Genomic DNA, 24,199 nt, shown 5'->3' with positions numbered 1-24,199 from the left:
GTGATGCTTTCTCCTTCCTTCCAATTGGTCTCCTCTATCCATGCAAGAGCACTTTTGCATTCTGTGAGGCAGCAAATATGAGTTCTCTGTCTATTACAGGTTACATGTACCTTTTTACATACAGTCCTGCATTAATGCTACAGGCTGCATACCTTCCTGGATACTATTGATAAAAAGTATCTTGTATGTACTAGAACAGTAACCTCTTCGTAGACTCGTAATGTTGGTTTTCAAATGCTACTTGTTTATCATTCTGATTAGAGCAAGAATGATGATGGTGTGCAGTAGGATCACAGCCGGACCATAGGACTGGGGTTTTCCCAACAGCACTTTAAAATGAGCAGCAGCACCCTCGAGATGGATGGGGATGCAGATTAATACTCTTGCATCAAATCAATAATGACAACTCAATAGTTTGGCAAAGGGAGTCCGTTTAATGACAAGTACAAAAAATGGGGAGTTCATGAATATCAGCAATCGCTCGATCTTCCTTCTCGCTTCAACTCCAATTAATTTCAGAAAAAAAGTGTATTTTTACCAAAAATTCATCATCACTGATGTGTAACTCTTAAAACTTTAGCATGCAACTCTATTGGTTCTAGGAATGTAACTTTAATATAGGCACTATATCTGTATATGGTAACAGAGAGAGGGAATTGGATAAACAATGTCAGGTGGGGCAACTAAGCCCTACCTTCAAAATGGCTACTGTAAACGTCACTAAAAGTACTACGTCTCATTGGTTCTACTAACTATAGGACCCTAGATTACATGGTCCATTATGATTGGGATGGCATCAACCCCACTCATACTTTTCCACATGCTTAGCAGTGTGCAGAATAGCTGGCCAGTTGCAGGGAGTTTGTCTGCACCCCTAGCTTCCCTCCAATTATTGCTACAATCAATCATCACTTCAGTGGTCATGTGTCAATTATTTCTTTGTGGTTGACCTCGAGTCTGCTTCTTGGTCTGGGAAAGTTAAGGCGTCTGTGCATGGCCAAGGTCCATGCGTAGGTGTGAAAGTTTCATCCCTTCTTGCTCAACTGATCACGTGATTCTGACACCGTGAAATCATCTTATTCTTCATGCAATTTCGTGTATTTGATTTAATTCTGCCATACAGCTGCCATCCGTGGCTTATCTTGACCTCTCTGAACAGGATACTCTGTTCTTCTTCTCATTAATTGCATCCACTGTTGGGCTATTTCCACCGATACGACCTTTGCTTCTTGGCATGATTGTCTTCATCTGAGTTTCTCTCTGTCTTTAATTCTCCATTTGTTTACTGCAAAGCTCTCCTCTTGAGACCTTTAGTAACATTTTGTTGATTCTGCTCTTGTGCACGGTGGAAGTATACTTATATAAAGTGCTCCTTGAGGTAGATATATGTATAGGTGGCGCTTGCCGCAATCTATTTTACTATTAAGCATAAGCAAGCCTTACGATTTCTTCCTTCTTGTGGTTCCTTGCATATGTACATGTTTAAACTAACTGAATATCTTCATCATGCATGGGGCATAATTTCTGACATCTTGGCATCACTTATTTCACTTTAGGCTCAGAATGTCACATATCCATGGTGTTTTGTCTCGTTTCATCATTCAGAGGTCGTCATATCTTCTATATGTGGGTCAGGCCGGGCTCTTATGACGTCTTCCTTCAGCATCGTTTTAGCTTCTTTGGGTATTACATTTTGACAATCTTCATTCTGTCTCATTTGTCGATATGGGTTTCTCAATGGGTACCTTACTGTCAAGGTTTTCTTAGGTGTCGGTACTTAAACAGGTGCTGTTCTTCTGATAGGTACTGCACAGAGCCCAACTGCAGCTCTCTCCTGGTTTTTTTGTTCATCATACGGCACATATTCCTGGTACTTCAAAATGGGCGTTTGGAGTGCGAATCGATCTTGGCACCTGCTCTACAATGGTAAGGGGACTTAAAGGGAGTGTAAACATGCTTATTATGCTGCAAGACAGCATATCAATCTATAAGTTGGGAGTGTGACCGTGAGGTGTGGGGGGCACGACCAGTATTCTTGATCCCTTAATTCCTTTGGTTTGGTGGAGGGGGCACCAAAGATGTCCATGCCCAGGGCGCCAAAAGTGCTTAAAATGGCCCTGCTTGCACGACTTCTGTCGAGACACGGGTCCTCCTTATGTCCACCTAGGGGGGTGGAAGGCTGTCCAAGGACTAGCAGCGATCAGGATCCCACAGGCCTATTTTTAAAAAGAAATGTTTATTGTGCACATGGTTCTGCATTTTAAAACCTTACACAAATATTCAATTTTTACAAATTTAAATATCACAATCCACACTTACATATCAAAATATTTCCTAACCAGTCGTCAAAACTAAACTATAAAATCCTTTGGCTAAATTATCACACCAACAAGATAAAACCTAAGAAAAAAGTCAATGAAACACATATTTACAAACAAGTGCAACAGTGCTCAAAAACTAAAAGCAAATTTAAACAAATTGTGCAAGATTTACATCGATTAGGAACTGATAAACTGTATTTCTGAGAGAAGCTTAAGTAGAGTTTTGGAGGCTGCTCCATAAACAATCCTGCGAATTCAACCTAAAATCCTTCATGACTAGATCAAAGTTCTTAATTCAGTGACTAAACAACGACAATGAATTAATATATGTTTAAGGTTTTCAACGTGTTTACCACAATACCTACAAATGGAACTCTTAAACCCTCTCCACCCACAAATCGCTTTGTCCTCCCTTGTAGGCAAATCATTTAATCGAAGCATCAGAATTGCCTTACCAATCTTCCAATTGGGAAATCTCAGGTAAGGGCAACTTCCCCCATACCCAATGGGTTTTTACAAGATTGGGGACCTCTTACATTTTCCCACAGCTTCACAAGTTTGGCACCAATCTGACCTCCACAATTGTCACTTAAACGCTTAAATGAATGTCATTTACTCATGCCAAATTTAAATTATGACCCCTTTGTCTCAGTTGCTCTTCGCAAAATTTAAGGCAGTGATGTTCGTCTATATCATTCTTTGTTTTAAAAATGTCATACAATGAACCTTTGGCGGCTCTAAAGATTTTTTAACAGACTAGGAGCATTTTCCACAGCACTCTATCATCTATGGAAGCAATGCCCAGCTCAAGCATAATTGCAGCGGTATCAGGTAATATTATCCCCACCAAAAATATCGCCGTATGTATGGTTGGTGGGAACGGCCATAGGCGATATTTTTAGTGGGGATAATATTAGTTTTTTTTGGGAGCAGGGTTTGCGGGGGTGTCCCCTGCTCCTTTTAAAATAATACAGGGGTTGCAGGGCTGTCCGATATTTGCTGATATTTTTGTACGGCGTTATCTTTGCGGGGATATTAACACATGGAACCATTGCAGCCATTGAGATTGACATTGGTTGTCCTAACAGGTCTTTCCAAAACATACCCTGCACTACTATAAAATCATAAGTATACAACTGATGATATGTTTCTGTTCCATATATAATGGAGGGAATGATTTTAGCATCATACCATTTTAAAATCAGAAGTAAGAAAGAAATATGTACCATAGCCTGAATTAAAATGTCTCATTTGTTATCTCAATGATCAGGCCTTTTCTTTCACATAATCAGTGAAGGCAGATTTATTGGGTCGGAGGGTATTCTCATCACCAAATATTGAATCTCTTTTGAAGTCTCTGACTTATGACTAGCAGTGCCCCAGCTTTGTCCAATATTGCGCCTACCTACTGCAAACATTAATACCTTTTGCCTTTTGGGGGTTTAGTATCAGCTCATTTTCCTTTCTATAGGTCTCCAAAGGTGCCAACAGACACTGCACACAACTCTTGTACAATCAAGAAGAATAATTTTGTCTGCATACATCATCCAAAAAAGAACTCCCTTTATTTTTGAAGGCACTAAACTGCTGCTTTTGAACTCTTTCCCCAAACCTGAAAGGTACAGATGGAGCGGGGCCAATATGAAGCCCTGCTTGAGTCCCTGGTGTGTGGGGATTGCTTGATATAATTCTCTAGTAACATTAAGTTGTACCTTCAGCCCAGTATCCGAATGGAGGAGTATCCAAATATTCAGTAACCTAGTCGGCGTACCCAATGCAGATAACTTCCTCCAAAATATTACATGGTTTACTGTGTCAAAGGCAAATGAAAAATCCAGGCTCACTAAAAAGACTGGAAGGGACTCAGATTGCGAGGAGTGTTTTGAAGATGTTTAATAACCACACCTGCCGCTGTATTTCCCTACCGTGATTGGAAGCAAATCTGATTTCTTTAAAAGATTTTACTAGAACGTACCCATAATTTCAATTCTTCGAAAACCAAGGAAGCAAATATTTTTGGAATCCACGTCTAAGAGCGATATTGGTTCAACATTTTGTGGATCAGTTCTATCTCCCTTCTGGAATATGGGCACAATAATGGCTTCTTTCCAGAATGAAGGGGACCTTTGTTCAGCCAGCAGTGTGCTAAAAACCATGCACATAATTCCAGCCCACATAGGAGGTTCCCCCTTCTGGACAATATTGGACTGTCCATTTTTCCCATGTGCATGAAACCTACTTGTCTTATTTATCAAAATGTCAATGTCATGCTGGTCAAATTTGACCATCCAATTTCCTACTGATGGGATAGGGACGTCCTTAATAAGATGAATGGCATACAGCTCCAAGAAGTAGTCTACCCACATTGTTTCCGCAATAGGATTAGCCGGACTTTGAATGTGGGTAATTGTATTCGAATTCAGCAATATCAAATTATTTGCTTCAGATTTATTTATTATCAAGGCAAGTATAGCTTCTCCTTCATTCTGGTGTTTTATGACTCTTAAAGCTCTTATCTTATTTTTATAGCTTTGCGTGGCCTTCCAAATTAACAGATGAGTTTCATCCACACTGCTTGATTCCTGGCAAATACTTGTAATACTTCTTCCCAATTTTCTTTTGAGATCTTGAATTTCTTGATTATAGAGTTGAGGCCAAGAACCCCACGTACCAGGTGGAGGTTTTTTATATATAAGCTTATTTTTGACAGAAGTGGGGAAAAGTAATGGCGAACACCACTTGATAATTTTTGACAATCGATCTAATTAATTTTTAACACTTAGGTTGAATTGGTTTATGTCACAATTGTCAATATCCTTTTGAATCCAAAACAAGGTATGACTTACCAGCAGCACAGACTGGAACTTCAGTAAAGCTGACTTACCAATCGGATCTAGGTAATAAGCAGTGACATCAATCCCCCTTGGTACTTTGCAGTCAAGAAAAGGCCTTCCCGATGATGCACCTCACTAGCTGCAGTTAAGGAACACGATACAGAAACTAATCACCTGGAAAGGCGAGGAATCCACAAGAACGGAACAACACCTGGCAGTAACAAGAGAGCAAGGTTTCAATAATTGCTCCGCATAACAGAAGGAAGAAATAACCCCAAAGGCATCTAAACTAACCTGCAGTATCAAGATCCTGGATCTTCTCTGTTGAAATGAAGGAACTTCCTGAATCCCCCTAAGAATGCCAGGAGTAGATGTAAATGATAGAAACAGTAGTAGCCTACCCATCCCCTCTAAAATCCTCTTATGAGTTGTCCTAATTGTTCTCTTACCGTAGCAAGGGTCAGTGATCTTCCGATGTATTGTCCAGATGATGGAGGAATAAACATCACAACGGAAAGGGTGGTTAGGAGAGGAAATAACCCGAACGGCATGAGCGACGTACTAGAGTCGGGTTGGTGCACTTGAAGAGCAGAATAGCAGAGCCTCCATAAAGTTAGGTGCACTGTTTATAATCCTTGGAGCAGTACAAGAGGAGATGAAGTTGATGGCTGTGTGGATCCTCGGAACGTAAAAAAAGTTATGCTGGTGAAGACTCTGTGGCCAGAAATACACTATGCTCGATGCCTCTTAAATGGAGGGAAAGAAAGTGTAAGTTCTGTGTGCTGTGGAGCCCAGATATAGAATGCAAGGCTATCATGCAGCATGCAAAAGTAATTAATTAATCAAATGAAAGCTGCGTGAGAGCGGCACAAAATCAATTCACATGATAGCTCGGAACAAGTATTTCCAGTAGTGAAAGTGATCTCAGAATACGCTGTAGAAGTGAACTGCAAAGGCAGAACCACAGCGTACTGAAATAAACATGCAACGGATGGCAGTTCAGATACCTGAATTGTCTGAGGCAGAGAAACAAGAAAGGAGGACGCTGTAGCGCGGAACCATGAAGCGGATAATGGCATAGAAAGTAGAAAGGCTTACATAGAAACAGTAGTGGGCAGAGCCAGGTCAAGTTCGTAGCAAGCTGTGTCGTTGAGAGAATGTTCACCGAACACGGAAATCGGATAAGGTGGACTAAGCTTCGGGATACTAAGAAACTATCAGAAGGACCTGACTGTTGTCAAGCTGTGTTTTAAATAGAGTTCTGATCTTCATTGGTCGAAGGAACGACGTGAGACGACACACCCTGTGTCACATGAGTGATAGAACGCACGACTCCCATAACTGCCATATGGCGTCCCGAAGCAAGACTACGTCTCCATGGTAACCGTGCCGACAATTTCCACTGCGTTAAAAACGGCCTGGAAGCCGTTCTGTGGGCAAACGATGTCCGTTCAGCATGGGAACTAACATGCCTTCGCAAACCAATGGGGGCATGATCAGCAGTTTAGGATATCTGGTGACCAAACTAACCTGCACTTTCCCCTATTCACTGCCAAATCTATTTTCGCCATATTGACACGGAAACATGTGATAATCGCTCAGCGTGCCATTCTTCATTTGCAAATGAATACATATATGATATAAATGTTCAGATGACACGATAATGTTAATTCTGGACATGAAAGATTATACCACCACATGACTCGAGCTGCCTGATCACCTTTAATCATGCCAATCATTCTGCACATTAAAATTCCAGTTTTTGAAAAATCAAAACCAAGCATTCTCTCTGCTCCTTTCGTTCCCTTTATCCTGCTCAAATAAGTATGGGCTATCATCATAAATCTGTTTCCACCTACAATATAAATGGAAATCTCCCACAATCTATATGTTCTCTGATTCCCCACTATTAAACCACTTCAGAATTAGATTTTTTAAAGATTGCATCATAGTTCCTTTCGAATTCTCACAATAGTTACAATGAATATGTATCACAAGATAGTACACTCACTTAATTTGAGTGCAAAAATTGCCATACAAAATACCTGTGAGTGAATCAATTCATAGCCTAACACTTTGTGCCCAACTAGAACTTACAACAATCAGATGGCCACATTTAGGCCTCCCCGTCTCACCACCACCCCCCCTCCCCCTGAGTAGCACATTGCATCAAAATGTAAAAGCCATCAAACACCACTGGGTCCAGCAAGAATGTTTCTTGCAAATAAACAACTTCATTACTTACAAGTTTGGAACAGAGGGGCTGCGGGTTAACAAGATGACGGAATCCCCTAGAGTTCCATGACATGATCCCCCAGCCCTATTTCCCATGCAAATGGGGGGATCGATACTGCATAGGAGAGTGACAGTGACAGCGCTTCTCAGCATTCCTCACACAGGTCACAAGCCTCCCACAGGTTGCATGCATCCAGGTCTTGCCAAGCTTCAGCCAGACACATAGGGCATCTCACTGTAATTGACCCCAATAAGCTCGACCTCCTGGAAGAAAGAAGGGTAGCCCTGGAGAAGAAGAAGCAGGTGGACTTTGTGATACTGTGCAAGATGGAGCATGAGGCCCAGAATGAGGCCACTAAGACTTCTGGTGGAGAAGGAAGGGCCTCCAGCGGAGGCACCTCAGTAAAGCCTAGGCGCCACCTCTCCAAGGACTTAGTCCACCTTTATGAGGAGGGGAAGGATATTTTCAACTGGTTCAAAAAGCTGGCGTACGCTTTCAGCATCCAGGTGGTGGAGGAGGATTTGTGCGGAGCAGCTCTTATGAGCCATCTACCGATGGATGGAACTGATGTTATTATTACGTTGAATCTGAAAGAAAGACCTATCTATTCCAAGATGAAGTCTGAAAGACCCAATAACAGTACCTCAAGAGCTTTAGAGAGCTCACCAAGAAGGGGAGTCAAACCTTTGAGGCATTTATGCATCAGTCACTAAAATATCAGAGTGGTTGGTCACAGGTCACAAAGTTGATGCATTTACAGGCCTGTTTAATATGATTGCATCTGAGAGTGTGTTTAAACAATGCAAGAGGAGTTACACCAGCATGTAATGAACAAGATATCCTGGACCCTTTGGAGCTTGCAAAGGCTGCTGATCGGTTCGTGGCTACTCACTTCCAGAAGAAGGCCGGGGTTAGTGTATCCAAACTGGATGACAAAGGGAGCAAGAAACAAAATTTGGAAGATGATAAGGACAATGGTTTGCACCTTCTTGCCAAGAAAGGACCCCAAAATTCCAAGAGGAGAACCTACATCGTCCATTCTGGCAGAGAGGCTATGTTACTGTACCCATAGCACTGGGGCGTCCATGCTCACTGCCCCTCTAGGGTGCTTTATTTGCAGAGATCAGAGACATAGGAAGGGAGATCCTGTCGGCAAGGGTAGACCCAAGCCAGCCGTAGTTAAGGCTACACTCACTGAAGAGGAGGAAATAATCAATGAATTCCCACTTGGTCTGGGTTTAGCCGAAAGGCTAGGTCTCCCACCGAGGCCCCATTTCGCACTAATACAGAGATCTTCTTGGAGCACGTGTTCATTACTGTTAGGGAGAATTTGTTACGCTCACCTGATATCCACGAGGATGCCACCCAGCCAGGTGGTCGTTGGTGCCCTTCCCAATGATTCCCTGGTGTGGTCTCGGTGTCGATGGGATTCCGCCTGGAAACGAAGCCTATATTCAGACTGGGCGAACAAGGTAAGTTTTCCCCCACCTCCCTTGTGTTTCCAGCCCCTCCAGGTTCTCTTCTCACCTGGTTTTTGGAATCAGTGGGCTCTCCGTCCTGCTCTCTGGGCAGGGGCACATTGTCTTTTGTGGGCATGGGCGGTCCAGTTACTTCACTGACTGCTGCCCTTGTAGTGTCTTTCAGGTAGGTCTTATTGCGATTGATGGCGTCGTAATTCTTGCATGCCTTTTCTCTGTTCTAAATGTCTCTTTTTTTATCTCCCTAGGAGCGCGGATTCCGCTTGGAGAACTGGATATGCTGGTTTTCACCGGGAGATGATGGAGCGCAATAGTGCTATGATGCGGTAAGGAGGCGCTTTGTGTAGCGCAGCGATTTCTTGTTCTCATTGACCTGTGCTTTTCTCTTTTTGTAGGTCGCGGTGAGTTCCCAGCACAGATGGAGTTCCGGATCTATGCCGGCCGAAAATAAACCAACCAGGTAAGTCTTTAAGCGCTTTGTGGTTGTAATGTCTCCAATACCTCCTTTAATGATGTCTTCCTCCTTTTCTCAGGTCCTTCGATTTGGGTGGTGAACTCCACAGAGCTGCTCAGGAGCTGCGAGCAGTGAAGGATGATGAATGCAGGTAAGATTCTGCTGCTAACGATGTTCTTGGTTTTTATGCAGGTCCGAATTCACCAGGCTCGTGAGAAAGCTGGACACGGTGAGCGTCACTTTGCTAGAAGCAAAGTAACGCAAAGCGTGTTGTCTTGTTTGGGTGTGGTTTAAATAGCCACTGTAAAGTAGCCCAGGTAAAGTAGTCCCTAGGCCACCACACCCAAAACACCAGACCGCATAGCTTGGTTCTAGGAATCAAGCTATGTGGATGCCTACATGTTGGCTGAAAGACTAAATAAAGTAGTTCCTCAAGCAGATGTCTTTCCTTACTGATGAGCCTGGCGCCAAAGGCGCCAGGACTGGCCCCAAGAGGGCCTGAGAAGTGGATGCCAGGCCTTATTAGTGATCCGAGCCCTGATTCCACCTGGCCAATGGACTTGCCAGTGGGGATCAGGGCTGAGAGTCGTGACAGAATTCGCCAGCATGGCTAATTTCCCTTACCTACTGAGTTCGCCAGCAGCTTTGATGGATTTATTTTTTTCACCTGGTAAGCCTTTTTTCCCACTCTTACATGTGTTTTGCTGTGTGTTGTACATTTTTGTTTTCATAGACTGTGGAGCATCACCTACTCCATAGGCATCATCTTTTCACTGTGTGTCACACAGCACCTTTAGTGCAGTGGCACAGGGTTGTCTTTTTCAGACTTCCCACTTTAAACTCCATTTTCTGGGACTGACTACTATCTCCCAGAACATGTAAAGTTGCCATTGACTTTATTAGTCTTTGTAAATTCACAGACCCAGTACAAACTATCTTACATAGAGTAGTGGAAAGGGTTAATAGTTATCCCTTTTTGGCTGTCTCCCATGGAACATTATTTCGTTCCCCTCTCTTTAAGATTTTGCTGGTGGCAGTGGTATCTACCATATTTTTACTACTGCGGTCTATGAAAATAGCCTCGCTTCAGTTTTAGGCTATGTTAGTAGCCTCAAACTTTAATCCGCTCGGCCAATTTACTTTTATTTGATTCCGGCTGGGTTTATTTGCCATTTCTTTTTGTGAAGGACTTTCTCGTGTTTTACTCTACGCGCCAAACCAGGTTTGGTTCCTTTGTTCGCTGTCCTTTGGCGGGCTTCTGCACAGAAGCCCTCCTTAGGCCCTGAGAGTCTAGGTAGACAGGATGTGAGGGAGGGGTTTTAGGCCCCCTGCCAGGGTCTCCTTGGGGACCCAAGTTGCACTCATGTTTGATTGGCTAGGCGACTGTCCTGCCAGGACAGCCACCCTGCTGTGTGATTGACAGCCAGGCTGTGTGAATGGGGGAAAACTGCATAAAAAGCAGGTCTCTGGGACCTGGAAGGCAGAGTCGCCACTGGATCGAGAGAACCGAAGAGAAGCTGAATGAAGAGGACAACTGCAACTACTGCAACTACTGAACCTCCCAGTGAAGCCCTGCTGTGGGTCCGAATCTTCTAAACTTAGATGACAGAGAAGATGTGCAAGGAATCTGCTTCCCTTGAGCTGGTGGGACCAACCAGTTCGCCAAACTCCAAACAAGGCCTCCCTCCCCGGGTCGAATTTGCTGTGCACCGCTGCAGTGAATCAGATAGCCAGGAGGACCGGACGTTGTTTGGGTTTTAAGGAGCGCACCTTTTATTTGTTGCTTTGCTCTGCTGCTGGTTTCTTCCCTGGGCAGTGCAGGACCCTCCATTCTTCCTCCTTCGTGTCAGTCCGACAGTTGCTTCAGGAACCGTGAGCCTGCAGGATCTGCCAGGAACTTCTGCCTCAGCTACAGCATTCTTCTTCTTCTAAGGTACTGTTCAAACCCGGTTGTTCGTTTTGTCTGACCGCGGTGAACGTGTTTTAAATCTTTCGCCAATTCGAGGGCTTGTCCTTCTCTACTCTCTTAAATAACTTTTCCTTCGACCAACTTCATTACGAACTCTTGGCAAAGACTTAACTGCAAACTACTCTGAACTGTATGATCTTCTGCAAAGACTCTGAACCATTAACATTGGCCTAGGCCTATTGATTTGAATCCTAGTTGTAGTAAGGCTTTTCTAGATTGCCCTGCCTACTTACTTGTTGGTGCTGTTTGATTCTGTATAACCTTGTCTTTCCCTCCCTTTTTAAATTGCTGGAGTGCCATTTTGCTCAAACTTCATTTTGAGCTCAACTTGTCCAGAATTGATTGGGTGTTGTGTAGTAAGATTGTGATTTTCTGCTGCTTTAAATTAGTGAACTGTTTTACAAATGATGGTGTAAATAAATGTATATTCTATTCCTCAGAAACCTTGAGTCAGTGTTTGTTTGAACCATAGCAGTTGCTGTCCTTTGTGGTTATAGGTGAAAGGGTCGAATCAAAAGGACCGAAATATAATTGGTTCGAGTCAAAAGGACCTAAACCCCCCCCCCCCAAACCTCTGATTTATGGCCAAAAACAACACATTTTATCTATACCAAGAAAAAAAAACATTTTAAATAAAGCATTCGATTTGATTTTTTTGTTTTAGGTCCTTTTGACTCGAACCAAATGTATTTCGGTCCTTTTCATTCGGCCCTTTGACTGGACCCCGTCCTTTGTGTAACTTCTGATGCTGCTCACTTTACTCTTGAGATAAGTCTGGCTGCTCAGCCATCTCTACCACTTTACTGTGTAGTACAGGCTTGGACCAAAGGTGAATTTGTACTTGCACTCATAGTCTTAATTGTATGTGGTGTTCCCAAAGGGTACTGCATATGATTCTGCCTAACAATTACTGTGAGCAAAGGCCCATCACTCAGTGATACCTCTGCCAGTATAACTTCTGTCTGATGACAGTGGGTGCAAGAGGACCAGATCATCTATGGTCCTCCCAGACTAGTCAGGGGACGCAATGACCTGACTGATGCCCACTGGCTATCGTGAGTTCAGTTGGGGGGGGAAACCTCTAAAAACTGTGTTGCTGTCAATGATGCCATTTCCGGTAGACTGTATGTTAGAAACAGTCTACCTGTTGCTAAAATAATCACAGTGTTCATGCGATCAAGGGCCAAGGAAGCAGCTCGGGTAGCAGTCCTGGCAACAATGGGCCCCACGTCTTGCTGAAGATGTCATAAATCTGGCTCCACTGCTGCTACCCAGTGCAGATTCGGAGTCCACAGATTCTTGCTCTTGACGGAGGGGGTCTAGTGCCTACTGAAATGCCTGCTGTGGTGGCACATGACTGAGTGACTCCAAGCTTGCATACACACATAGAACCAAAACCTGAGGTGGAGGACATGGTAGCTTCATACTTTCTGAGTCTGCCTAACTTAAGTAACTTGTCATTAGCTGGAGGCCCAAGTCAGGCTGACCTTTGCCAAGCACAGCACGACTGTCCAACTTTGGCAGATCTGCTTGAGCAGGCAGAGAAGAAACCCCGGTGGGAAGCTCCTGGGAACTTCATGGTGTACTGGGAGAATGGACTCCTGTACAGTGAGACCTCTGAGGTGGGAGCCAGCTGGTGTTTGGTGGTTCCACTGTGCCACAGAAGGGCCACAACTTTCTGTTGGCAGGTCACCTGGGGATGACAAAATCAACCAACCGGCTGTCGGCTCCTTTCTACTGGCCCCAAATGGGTCCAAGATAAAAGCATTTGTCTGGTCCTGCCACCTTTGGCAAGCATAGCACGACTGTCCAACTTTGGCAGATCTGCTTGAGCAGGCAGAGAAGAAACCCCGGTGGGAAGCTCCTGGGATCTTCATGGTGTACTGGGAGAATGGACTCCTGTACAGTGAGCCCAAGACCTCTGAGGTGGCAGCCAGCTGGTGTTTGGTGGTTCCCCTGTGCCACAGAAGGGCCACGACTTTCTGTTGGCAAGTCACCTGGGGATGACAAAATCAACCAACCGGCTGTCGGCTCCTTTCTACTGGCCCCAAATGGGTCCAAGATAAAAGCATTTGTCTGGTCCTGCCACCTTTGGCAAGCATCCAGCAAGGTGGACTGAGCCACCAATGCCCCCTTAATTCCACTAATCGTGGTTGGATGGCCTTTCGAGAGAATAGGTATGGGCATTGTGCGTCCTTTGGATCCTCAAGCCTTGTGTGAAATCTGGTATGTCTGGGTCATAGTTGATCATGTCACCCGCTACCTCAAGGCTATCCCCCTTAGGAGTAGCAAGGCCCCTGTGGTTGCATAGGCTCTCATCAGGATATTCTCTCATGTGGGATTCCCTAAGGAAGTTGTTTACGAGAGTGGATCATACTTCCTATCTGCAGGGGTTCAACAATACCCTTAAGGTTATGATAGGTGGCCTGGAAGAAACTCTCAGGAGAAAATTGGATATTCTCCTGCCAGGCCTCCTATTCTCCTACAGGGAGGCGCCACAGAGTGGTGTCTGGTTCAGTCCCTTCAAGCTCTTGTTTGGTCATCCTGTTGGTCGACTGCGGGAAGGATTGGAGAGCAATCCCCAAACTCCTTCCCACAACAAGACTATGTGCTCAGCCACCTATCCTGGATGTCCAGGTACAGGGAACAGAGGACCCAGAACCTGAAGCACTGGCATAACCAGAAGGTGACCATGACGGAATACATGCTGGGCCACCTGATCTGGATCATGAAACCCGCCCAGCCCAGTGCCTTGCACAACAAGTGGACTGGCCTCTACGTGGTGCTTCAAAGAATGTATTTAGGTTTGTAAAAGTGTGAGGGCTGAGTGAGACATTTTGTCCTTGTTCACTCTTGTACTCCTGTGAGGCAGAATCCAATTCCTCAAAGTGCCTATGTCCATGTTAGAATCAGCATGCCAAAGGGGACAATGAGGGACAGAATAGGGTAGAGGAGGTGCCAATTCAGGTTATATGCTGAGACGAGGGGAATATGAAACTTGGTTGAAAGTGCTGGTAGCAGAGACAGGAACAATCTGCGGGGTGCTCTTTATGTATCAAGCTGATTACCAGCAGTCATTATGGCTTGAGGGTCACTAGACAGAGCTGCAGGCAGAGCTTTGCATGCTGCACAGCATTTTTAGATCCTGTAACAAACATTAGTTTGGCTGGAGTTGGCATCTGATGGTGGCATGGTCACCGATGTCTGCTTGGGTGCGGTCTTACGATGGATGCCACCACTAAGGGGAGCAGGTTTCACAGTGGTACTACTTGTGGTAGTCATGAGTGAAATAAAAATTGAGACCCCTGCTTCTGGAGGTGCAACTGACATGACACTGTTGCCTTCTCACTGTCTGCTTTGTGTGCATTTTGTGAGAGAACAGACATGTTTTTAAGTGCCTGCTTGTTGACTCTATGGCTTTGCTGCACACACATGCACTTTAGGAGTGCCACAGCGTAATGCACTGGTATTGGGAGCTAGGCATATTGAACAGGCTATGTTATGGTTAGGCATAATGTCTTCATGTGCCTACAAAAGGGCATCCAGGTTATGATTTTGGGGCCTGTATCAATCATGCATATGCCTGCTCATTCTCTGTGCATGGATTTCTTGCAATGGGCAATGCCCACATAGCCAGCATGGACTAGCTTATTGGTTGCTTATAGCTGTCAGAATGCAGAATGAACACGTGGATGTGTCTCCTTGTGTTGTCTGTTTGGGTATCTTTAATGGGCTGGTAGATGATCAAATTGCATCTTGTGGTTATGAAATTGGTGCACAGAAGTGCAAGGCCATATTTCCCATTCCTGTAGACCTACAGGCTGATTTATGCATGCCAGGTGTTATGGTTGTATGGATGGACATGATCATGGCGGCGGCCTGGCTCTGGGGATATCATGAAGTAAGTATAAAATTAGAGCATGAGCCATCAAGTGCATTACATTGGAGCCATAAATCCCGCAGCAGCTGCATGCCTATTATCCTGATTCTCTAGTTGCATTTGTTAACTGTATATTTTGCACGGGCCATCTGAGCCTCAATGTCAACTGTGCACCCACCAGCTCATAGCCTCCAACTTAAGGTCTGAATTCACATGTAGCACAAACCATGGTGCACATGTTCACTCCCCAAAAGTTGGTTATAACAGTGCAAGTATATGCTTTTAGTTGTTCCACCACATCTTACAATCCTCAAAATCTTGTGGCACCAACACTGTCACCCGAGAATTCCTGCTTGCAGTGAATGCTGGTCTTTCACTGTTGGGTGGCAAACATCTTATCATTTGCCACCACATCCTATGGTAGCATCTGCACCACTGCCTCTATTAATTTGGGTTTCTACATGCACACTTCAGGCACCTGCCTTTCCAATGCCGCAGAGCCCCTTTTTCCTGATTTAGGAGCTCCCTTTTCACAGGGAACAGGAACATTGTAAGTGGATTACATTTTACAAGATGGCCGCCATGGCTGTGTCCCATTTCCACAGAGGCAATTGCACAATTATTGATAGAATTTCCATTTGGTCATTCCTTCACTTTCCTGATGGTAACATTAATTACACATTAATTTGGAGGGACTACCAAACAGTAATGGATTTAGTGCTGCGTTATTGCCAAGGCTAATTCCACAATTCTGTGAGCTCACAATATGGCACTAATAACTTGAAATGGGATGGCGGTAATGTAACTACTGACTCAGAGCACTCTTCATGGCTGTACTCATAATGATGCCCATTATCTTAATCAAACACAGCTGATCAGTTTATCTTACGTAATTATTTAAATAATAGGCCTGGAGGTTCTTGTGAATTCAGCACATCCAAAGGTCATTCATTACAGTTTCATATAATCTCAATGCTGGAACATGTGTTTTCTGTCACATTTAAAAATACAAAATGTACCGAATCAACCATGTTCACTTACAATAATAATTAAGCAGCATGTTTCTAGGAAAACATAATTATGGTGTGATTTAGAATACGTACTTTATGTTTTGATTCCTTATTTTGCACTGGAATCCAAATGGCCCATGTATTCATCGTGCAACTTCAATAATATAAAGTATTTGAGCGAATGATGTCAACAACATCAAAGACTTTATTTGGCTAAAAACCATTGTACTAAAAAAGTGCAATAATGCAAATTCATAAAATCGGTTCATTTTCAAAAACATTGATCTAAAAAATCCAAAGTATTTAGAGGAGTCAAGTCTCAATTGGAAAGTCTATTAATAACTGCCTAATATACATTTGCCTGTGTGCTGCATATGTATTGAACATAAACACATAAAAAAAGAAAAACAGCAATCTCACCTTTATTTGTCTAAAACCAACTTTCTTATTAAAAGTGCAGTATGCAAAAAGTAAGCTAGCATAAGACAGATTGATCTTAAGTTATAAGCTTTTAGAAAGTACAAGTCATCCTCCATCTGCCTAAAACCATCTGTCCTTAAAGCTGGTTTGATCCATTTGGCCCTGGCAAAGGAATATAACAGGTATAGAAATATAAAATGGCCCAGGGCTTCAGTAACATTTTTACATCTTGGACAATATTATGAATTTTCTTGGGCCCAATTGGACCTAATGTAGCCACAGGAAGTATACCCAAGCAATCTTTTTAAACAACATTCTGTGTACTGGCCTCTCCCAACCAAGTCAAATATTTTTCAAAGCCCCAGACAGAATTTACAGTCAGATATTGTCTAGTCCTGACATCTGAATCACCACCAGATTTTAAGGGGGGAGTGCCGAGTTATAGATCACTGCTTTTCTGTTCCTTTAGTTGTACTATTCATTGTGGTGGGCTCACTTCACAAATTGAGGATGTATATATCTGATAGCGGGTTTTGATGCATTTCACCCATTTCCAATGACCTCCTACTAGATTGTGGGCAATGGACACAAAAGAGGAAAGTTTTAAATATTACCTTAAAGAGAGAATGGCAGGGACAGAGGGAGCAGATGTTGGGATTGCTAGCAATTTCTTAATACATTTTCTTTCTGTTAGTCCCAAACCATCAACCATGGTACGACCCAGCAATTCTGCACTCCGTCTAGCTGCTGCGCATGCTAGGGCCTTGTAAGCTTCCACTCCTGATGAGATGGTATTCCCACAGAGTTTGCACACACACTGCAAAGTGACTTCTGCGTTTTGTCTAAAGGTGCATTTGCTCTGCCTATTTTGGTCTGACCTATGGCCGTTATTCAATATGCGGATGTCCAGATAATATGTGGTGACTAAGTGTATAATCTCACCAGTCACAGTGAAAATAGGCTTCACTTTCTGGCATGTGGGTATTGGCATACCATTGCCACTCTTTTGTTATTACATTTTAATTTAAAATCTTTACTAAAATGTTCTAAAACATGAATTTGTTTTCTCATACCCACAGGTGTTATGGAGATCAGAGAAATGTCATCCGCATTGTGCAGGATGCCGATTTTAATTCCCTGGATAGTAGGGGAATCACATGGCAGATTTTGATTAAGGTTTGATAAATGATTAATATATATTGAAATAAGAAGGGGGCGAAACACATCCTTGCCTCTGTTGATCGGCAAATTGCCCATATCTTATAATCGCATTTGTCTTACAATAAAGTGAATAAAGTGCATTTAATAACAGGATTGGTATATCAAATATAACATTTGTCATAATGTTTTCCCTATCCGGAGTGCGAAATGCAATCCTAAAATAAACGAATACAATATAAAGTGGTTCATTTTTTGCATAAAAATTATTTTAAAATCGGATCTGTCGCTGTAAATGCTTGTTCAAATGTGCCCTTCCCCTTTCTGAAGCCGCCTTGAGGATTGGAAATGATATTGGCAACCATCAGCCCACTCTTGCAGGCATGCCAATTAATGTTCCCATATATGTTTGCCCTTACATCAAGTAAAGAGATAAGGTGATAATTAGAGGGGGGATTAATGTCCGCCTTCTTAAAAATTGGTACTATTATTGAGTTTTTCCATGAATGGGGAACAGTTAATAATATCAAAAAATGAAGTAAGACACTCCTGAATATTTCACCCGGTACCAAGTCAGCGGGACTGGGGCTTTGCCTAACGGCATTGATGATAGTGCCGTCCCAACCTCAGATAGATTGGATTCAAAATTGTCATTTCGGTGGGCGTTATTTGTTAATACTCTTCCCAGGGGTTCACCACTATTGGCAACTGTGTCATCAAAATAAAGGCTGGAAAAATGTTCTATCCAATCCTGACCAGCAATGTGTAATGAGTTTTGCAGGGTCTCATTTGTGCTACTTAGTTGGGACGCTAATTTCAAAACCTTTTAGAGTCTTTGTAGTGCGCTGTCTTTGTGAGTGCTTTCCAATTTTCCTTGGATAGGGCACTTTTCTTTTGATAAATTAAGCACTTCTATACAATCCTAAGAGCTTTCACCTATTCATTATTAATACATTTGTTTTCATTCTGTGTGTAAACATGTCTTCATATTTCTACATGTTATATCACACCAACCATTACATATTCCATGTCTCGAATTTGCCTTTAGAGAGGACATGGTTCCTGTTACATGGGGAATGATTGACTTACAAATGTCATCGTACGTTCGATTAGCATTTATTATTCCCTTCAAAACATGTGTGCAGTAGGAGTCAAGAACCGGGATTAATCCTGAATACATTTTGGGAATCACAAAAATGTGGTTTATATAATGCCATGTTATTCTGCTCTTGAAGGGTTTACTTTTGGACTGTTTGTGAAAATGATTACTCCTTAGGCCCTGATCACCCTCTACTATATGCACAGTTAAGCTTACGGTGTCATGGTAACTTTCTAGTCTAGCGAATACATCAAGGCCTTTCGCCCCTATCCCAACTCTCTACATTCAGTAATATATAATCCTGCTTATCGTGTTTTAACCGCAGCAAGTTTAAACCTGGGCATTTTCACCATGGGCGTTTTGGCAATTTAGAATATGTATATGTGATGTGTGCTTGGAGTAGGCATTTGTGGGTGGTGGGTGGCAGGGTGAGGTGGCATGGGTTGGTTGAAAAGGGGGTTGTTGAACCCCCATAAAAAAATAGTCAAACACAGCTGTGGTGACAACACCACAGCAAAAATGCCCAAGTGAAAAATAGCCAGAGGGAAAACACGCTTCAGGGTAATGGCAGTGATGCAGATCAGCGTGAACATCAGGTATTTTCCAGCCTATATCTTCATCTTGAGTACCTAGAGTTCTATTAAAGGCTTGAAGTGAACATTCATCTCACCAGCCACTGTAATTGCAGCTTCAGTACTCCCATCAGGGAAAAATCTATTATCTGATCATATTGTGTCCAATACTTTGAGCAGAAGCACGTCTTACATACACACTAAAAATGAAAAATGTTACAACATACTCTTCATGTATTTTCAGAGATTGTACCTTTTATCAGAATGTCGCCGCCTCTTTGCATCGAAGACCATACGACATTGAGGCCCAAATAGCCAAAGCCAGACTCCATTGCCTCGTGTATCTTTGTGAAACAATAAAAACAGCTTGTTTTTCCATCTCAACTAACCATGTTTATTGAAAACAGCTGGCTTCTTCAACAATAAAATCAACCCAATCTGTTAATTCAACCTCTCTTGCTAATCCTGCCATATTCCAGGATAAAAAGAGAGAAGGGGACAATTGACGTAGGGGCCGTCTGGATTCAGTGCAGCTAATGTCAAGTGAGGGAGGAATTTGTCAATCCCAATTACCATGTGGCACACAGGGATCACAACTAGGGATTACTGATGTCTTTAGTTCAATAACATTTCCACACACTTTAACGTTAAGCCCTTCATTGTACATGAGTCCACTGGTGGCATTCCAGCTGACATCAATTATAATGCCACATATGACATCATTGGTGACGTTACTGGAAAACGAAAGCACACATATCACATCACAGATGGCATCATGTATGCCATCAACAAGAACTTTCTTGGACAGCGTAATGCATAAAAGTCAGAGCAATGGGATGTTAAAAAATACTACTACACCTAAAAAAACGAAGTGGATGGAGTGACGTAGAATATTTGTTTTTAGTTCACATCTAAAAATACTTTCACTTTTGAAACATAATATTCTAGGGCAAATTAAATAAACGATATGGATTGTATCCCTATACTAATTTGCCCGTAAATGGGTAGATGTTGCATCAAAACCCATTCCAATAAGTGTGTACACAAAATAGTTACTGCTGCCTTCATGGTATGCTGAAACGGAATCCTGTATGGATGCAGTCAGTGTTAACAACTTAACACTGTAGTCTTTTAGAGCATAATGAAGACCAACATAGGTGGTGTGAGTAGTGTAACTAGAGTTTGTAGCAGCAGATCTGATGTTAGAATGGAAATGGATTCCTATTGGCTGAGCTCTGATTGGAAAAATTGAAGCTCCAGCTGTCCTGGATGATTGTTGGGCTCCATGAGGAACCCGCAGATCTGACACCAAAAAGGTCAGTGAATTTGTTTTTGAAGAGGGCGATATAGGAGCCTGATTAGATATTTACTTTGTCCTCTGTGGAGAAGGGAATTCTGCAGGTGGGATATGGCATTGCATTGCAAAGAAACTGTTACTTTGGGCCACAGGTACCATGGTTTCTGATCAGATCCATGGACAGCTCTCTGTGGATAGAAAATATCTGACTTGGGGCTCAAAGCCGTTGATTAGGTTTATTGAGAGGCTAGGGAAGGTGAGAGCATGATGACTCATTGTGGATTGTGTTTTTCTAAGACCGAAAAAAGCCTGTACGTGGTATCCAGAGGTCGTCCATAGACACATACTGCCATTTATCTTCATTGCCATATAAACAGTGCCCTCAAAAAGATTTTAAAAAAGGTCCACATAAAATCCTACTGAGGCTTACCCTCACCCGGCTTCAGAGGTACAGATTTGTCCTTTTTTGTGAATAAATTAAGATGTCTTTTCCCCACAGAAATCACAGATCCAGAACAGCTCTGCAGATGTTGTACTGTAGGGAAAATGAATGTGTTGTGGTATAAAGAGGTTGCTTAGCATAAGTTAGGGTTTAGTGGTTGATGAGGTTATGTGAATCATTGTGGAATGTGTTTTTCAGAAGTTGATTTCTTTCCTCCATGTAGTATCCGCAGGCCTTTTGCAGCCCCATGGATTCTGGTCTGTGGTTCCTTTGCTTCCACTGCACAGAGCTCACTTACACATGTTAAGAAAGGAGCTGTGTAGGAGCTTTCCTGTGTTGGCCCCAATTCTATGGGAGATGGGAACATGCATCAGATGGAAGGGGCATGGCCTTATTTTGTTAAAAAACAGACAATTTCAACAACCGGAAGTGTGGCCCTTGAACACATCCACGATGCAGTGGACTGTGTTAGATAGCTGCAGATGTCATGCTTCCTACACAGGAAGCAGCTTTACATGATGGGTTGATTGCACACATAGAGGTTAGCAGCAACCAATGAAAGTCTTGTTCTTGTGGGTTGACTTGTACATTGCACATTGAAAGTTCATCTGCTCTTCAGTATCTGATGGGCGATCACCTGGCGTTTTTCTCAGAAAGACACGCTTTCACACTCCTGCTTTTTTCAAAAGATTGTGATCGACAGTTAACAAACATCCATTTAAGTAAATATTGTTTTACTTGTCTGAAGAGATTTTCTAGATTGTATTCATTTGGTAGAGGAACTTCACTTGTAAAGATAGTCTGCTGCTATTCAGTGATTGCTACTGGACAGGTTTAAACAGATGGTGTCATATACCTTTTAAAAGGAAGTTTAAGTCACTTCTACAGTGTTTTTTCAGAATGTTAAAGGGTTTATAATCAATCTCTCTCTCAAGTGCACAGGCCAAACCTGTGGATGGATGTTTGGCTAATAGGAAACAAGCTGTGCACAACACATTTGCAAACAATCCTTTGTTTGTTTGGTGTAAATCCGTCCAGTAGTTTTTTTTAGTTTTTTTTTTAATTGGCTAACACAGGGGTGCCCTGGGGTTTCAGGTCTAGGGATGGGGCAGATTTAAATTTTTAAGTGTTTAGCTGAGCTCGAGATCGTGATCAAGCAGGAACATAAGAGTACATTCTTGGAAATGACTAAATACTATAGTGTGGCAGGCAGGATGCGCGGGGTGAGAGCTGTGATAAGATTGAGGCACTGGAAGAGGTTGTTAGAATTGTGATAGTATTGCCACTATCGGAACACACTCACATTAGCCAAGCATAATCATGCCAGTATTGCCACTTTAAACACACTCATATTATTGGCTGTGCCTAATAATGAAAAAATATCCATTTTAAGAACATTTTCTCATATTAACTATGCCAATATATATCAGCATTTCCCTGTTACACTACTAGGCACTGCCCAACATATTTCAGCATTACTGTCAAAAACATCTTTGCCAGGACCTACCTAATGGTGAGTCTCCCTTTCTGCATCCCAGTATCACATGATCCAACCCTGAAATCACCAGTGAGGTCCCCTCTCGCAGCAAAAACATTCAAATTAATTAAATGTGAGACAGTGAGACCTTTGGCCTAACCCCTAGTGGGTGACCATGTTGTTGTGACACAAGTCTACCTTTTGCCTAGCCCCTAGTGGGTGACCATGTTGTCTCTCTAGACAAACTCATAGGGGGTTGTGGATCACTATGCCCCCCCCTGCTCTTGTATCTCAGGGCCTTTGTGCACTGTGTTACTCCTAGATTGCTCCTATCTTACTCCAATGGACACATTAACATAAGACACAAAGAAAACTCATGAATCGATTCAACAATAAAAACACTTTTATTCATACTTAGCAATGCATGATGCAAACACTACTATAATTCAAATATCGAATTTGCACCGTTAATGCTTTTGGTGCAAATCTACCGTGCAATGCAATAACTATAAGCCTTCCTTACAGGCTTTTAATGCAATCAATCTAATAGCCACTCCATTCCACACCATACTTCACACTCTATCTAAGACAAACCCTGTCTGATTACCCCATCTATCATGTCAGCCAAAGCTCTGTGTGAGAGTCTGTTCTAATTCCCCATGCATGTGTCTTATTCAGCAATACTCCCCTTTTTCCTCTTGTGTTGCTCTGTCTCTCCTCTCCCGCTAACTCTGCAACCAGCCAGTTAGTCAGGGCCAGGCCTCTCTCTGACAGATCCCTGCCAGATCTCTTCAGCTTTGCTCAGAATGCTTGCCCAATGCTCCCTCAATCTCAGAGTCATCCAAACGTCTCTCCTATGCCACCGCCAAACATCTTTCTTCCATCTCAGAGTGTCAGTGTGCCATCTCCAACTCCAACTAGCATCTCAAACTACCACCTCCCTCTCTCCTCAGAGAGCAAACCAGCAGAGAGCAGCAACTACCTCAAATCTTAGAGCCTCACCTCTCATTATACTGTTCAATGACATATACATGTTAATGGTTACACTCGTTCTCTCTAAGCTAAAATGCCTCTCTTTCTGTCTGTCAGCATTTCTAAATGTGAGCAGTGCCTAAATGTCTGTGATGCATGTCTTGTACTTTTCAATCACTGTGTGTTCTGGTCAATGTGACATTTTTTACATATCTATACCATATCTCCTTCTGTCTGCCTTACCAAACACCATCTCCTCATATTTCTCCATTCAAATCCCTCTATCCTCCTGCATGTCTCTGCCTGCACAAGCTCTTCCCCCTCCATGGCGCTGCCTACCCCCACCTTCTCTCTCTCTGCGAAGCACAACCCAGGGCTTGATAAGGCCTCCCTTGCCTTCTCCACTCGGACAAAGGTCATGTTATCTCTGTCTGCCAAGCAAACTGTTTACGCATACGTGTACACTGTAACTCATAACATCTTTGCACTCCGCGGCGCTTCTGTGTGTCTCATTTGAATGGCTACATGCATTCGCTATTCTTGAATGTAGTGCCTAACACATTCATTCATACCAAGCACT

Source organism: Ambystoma mexicanum, chromosome 1p, assembly GCF_040938575.1.
Source record: "Ambystoma mexicanum isolate Mex_15411 chromosome 1p, UKY_AmexF1_1, whole genome shotgun sequence".
Taxonomy (NCBI): Eukaryota; Metazoa; Chordata; class Amphibia; order Caudata; family Ambystomatidae; genus Ambystoma; species Ambystoma mexicanum.
Note: the sequence above shows the minus strand (reverse complement) of the source record.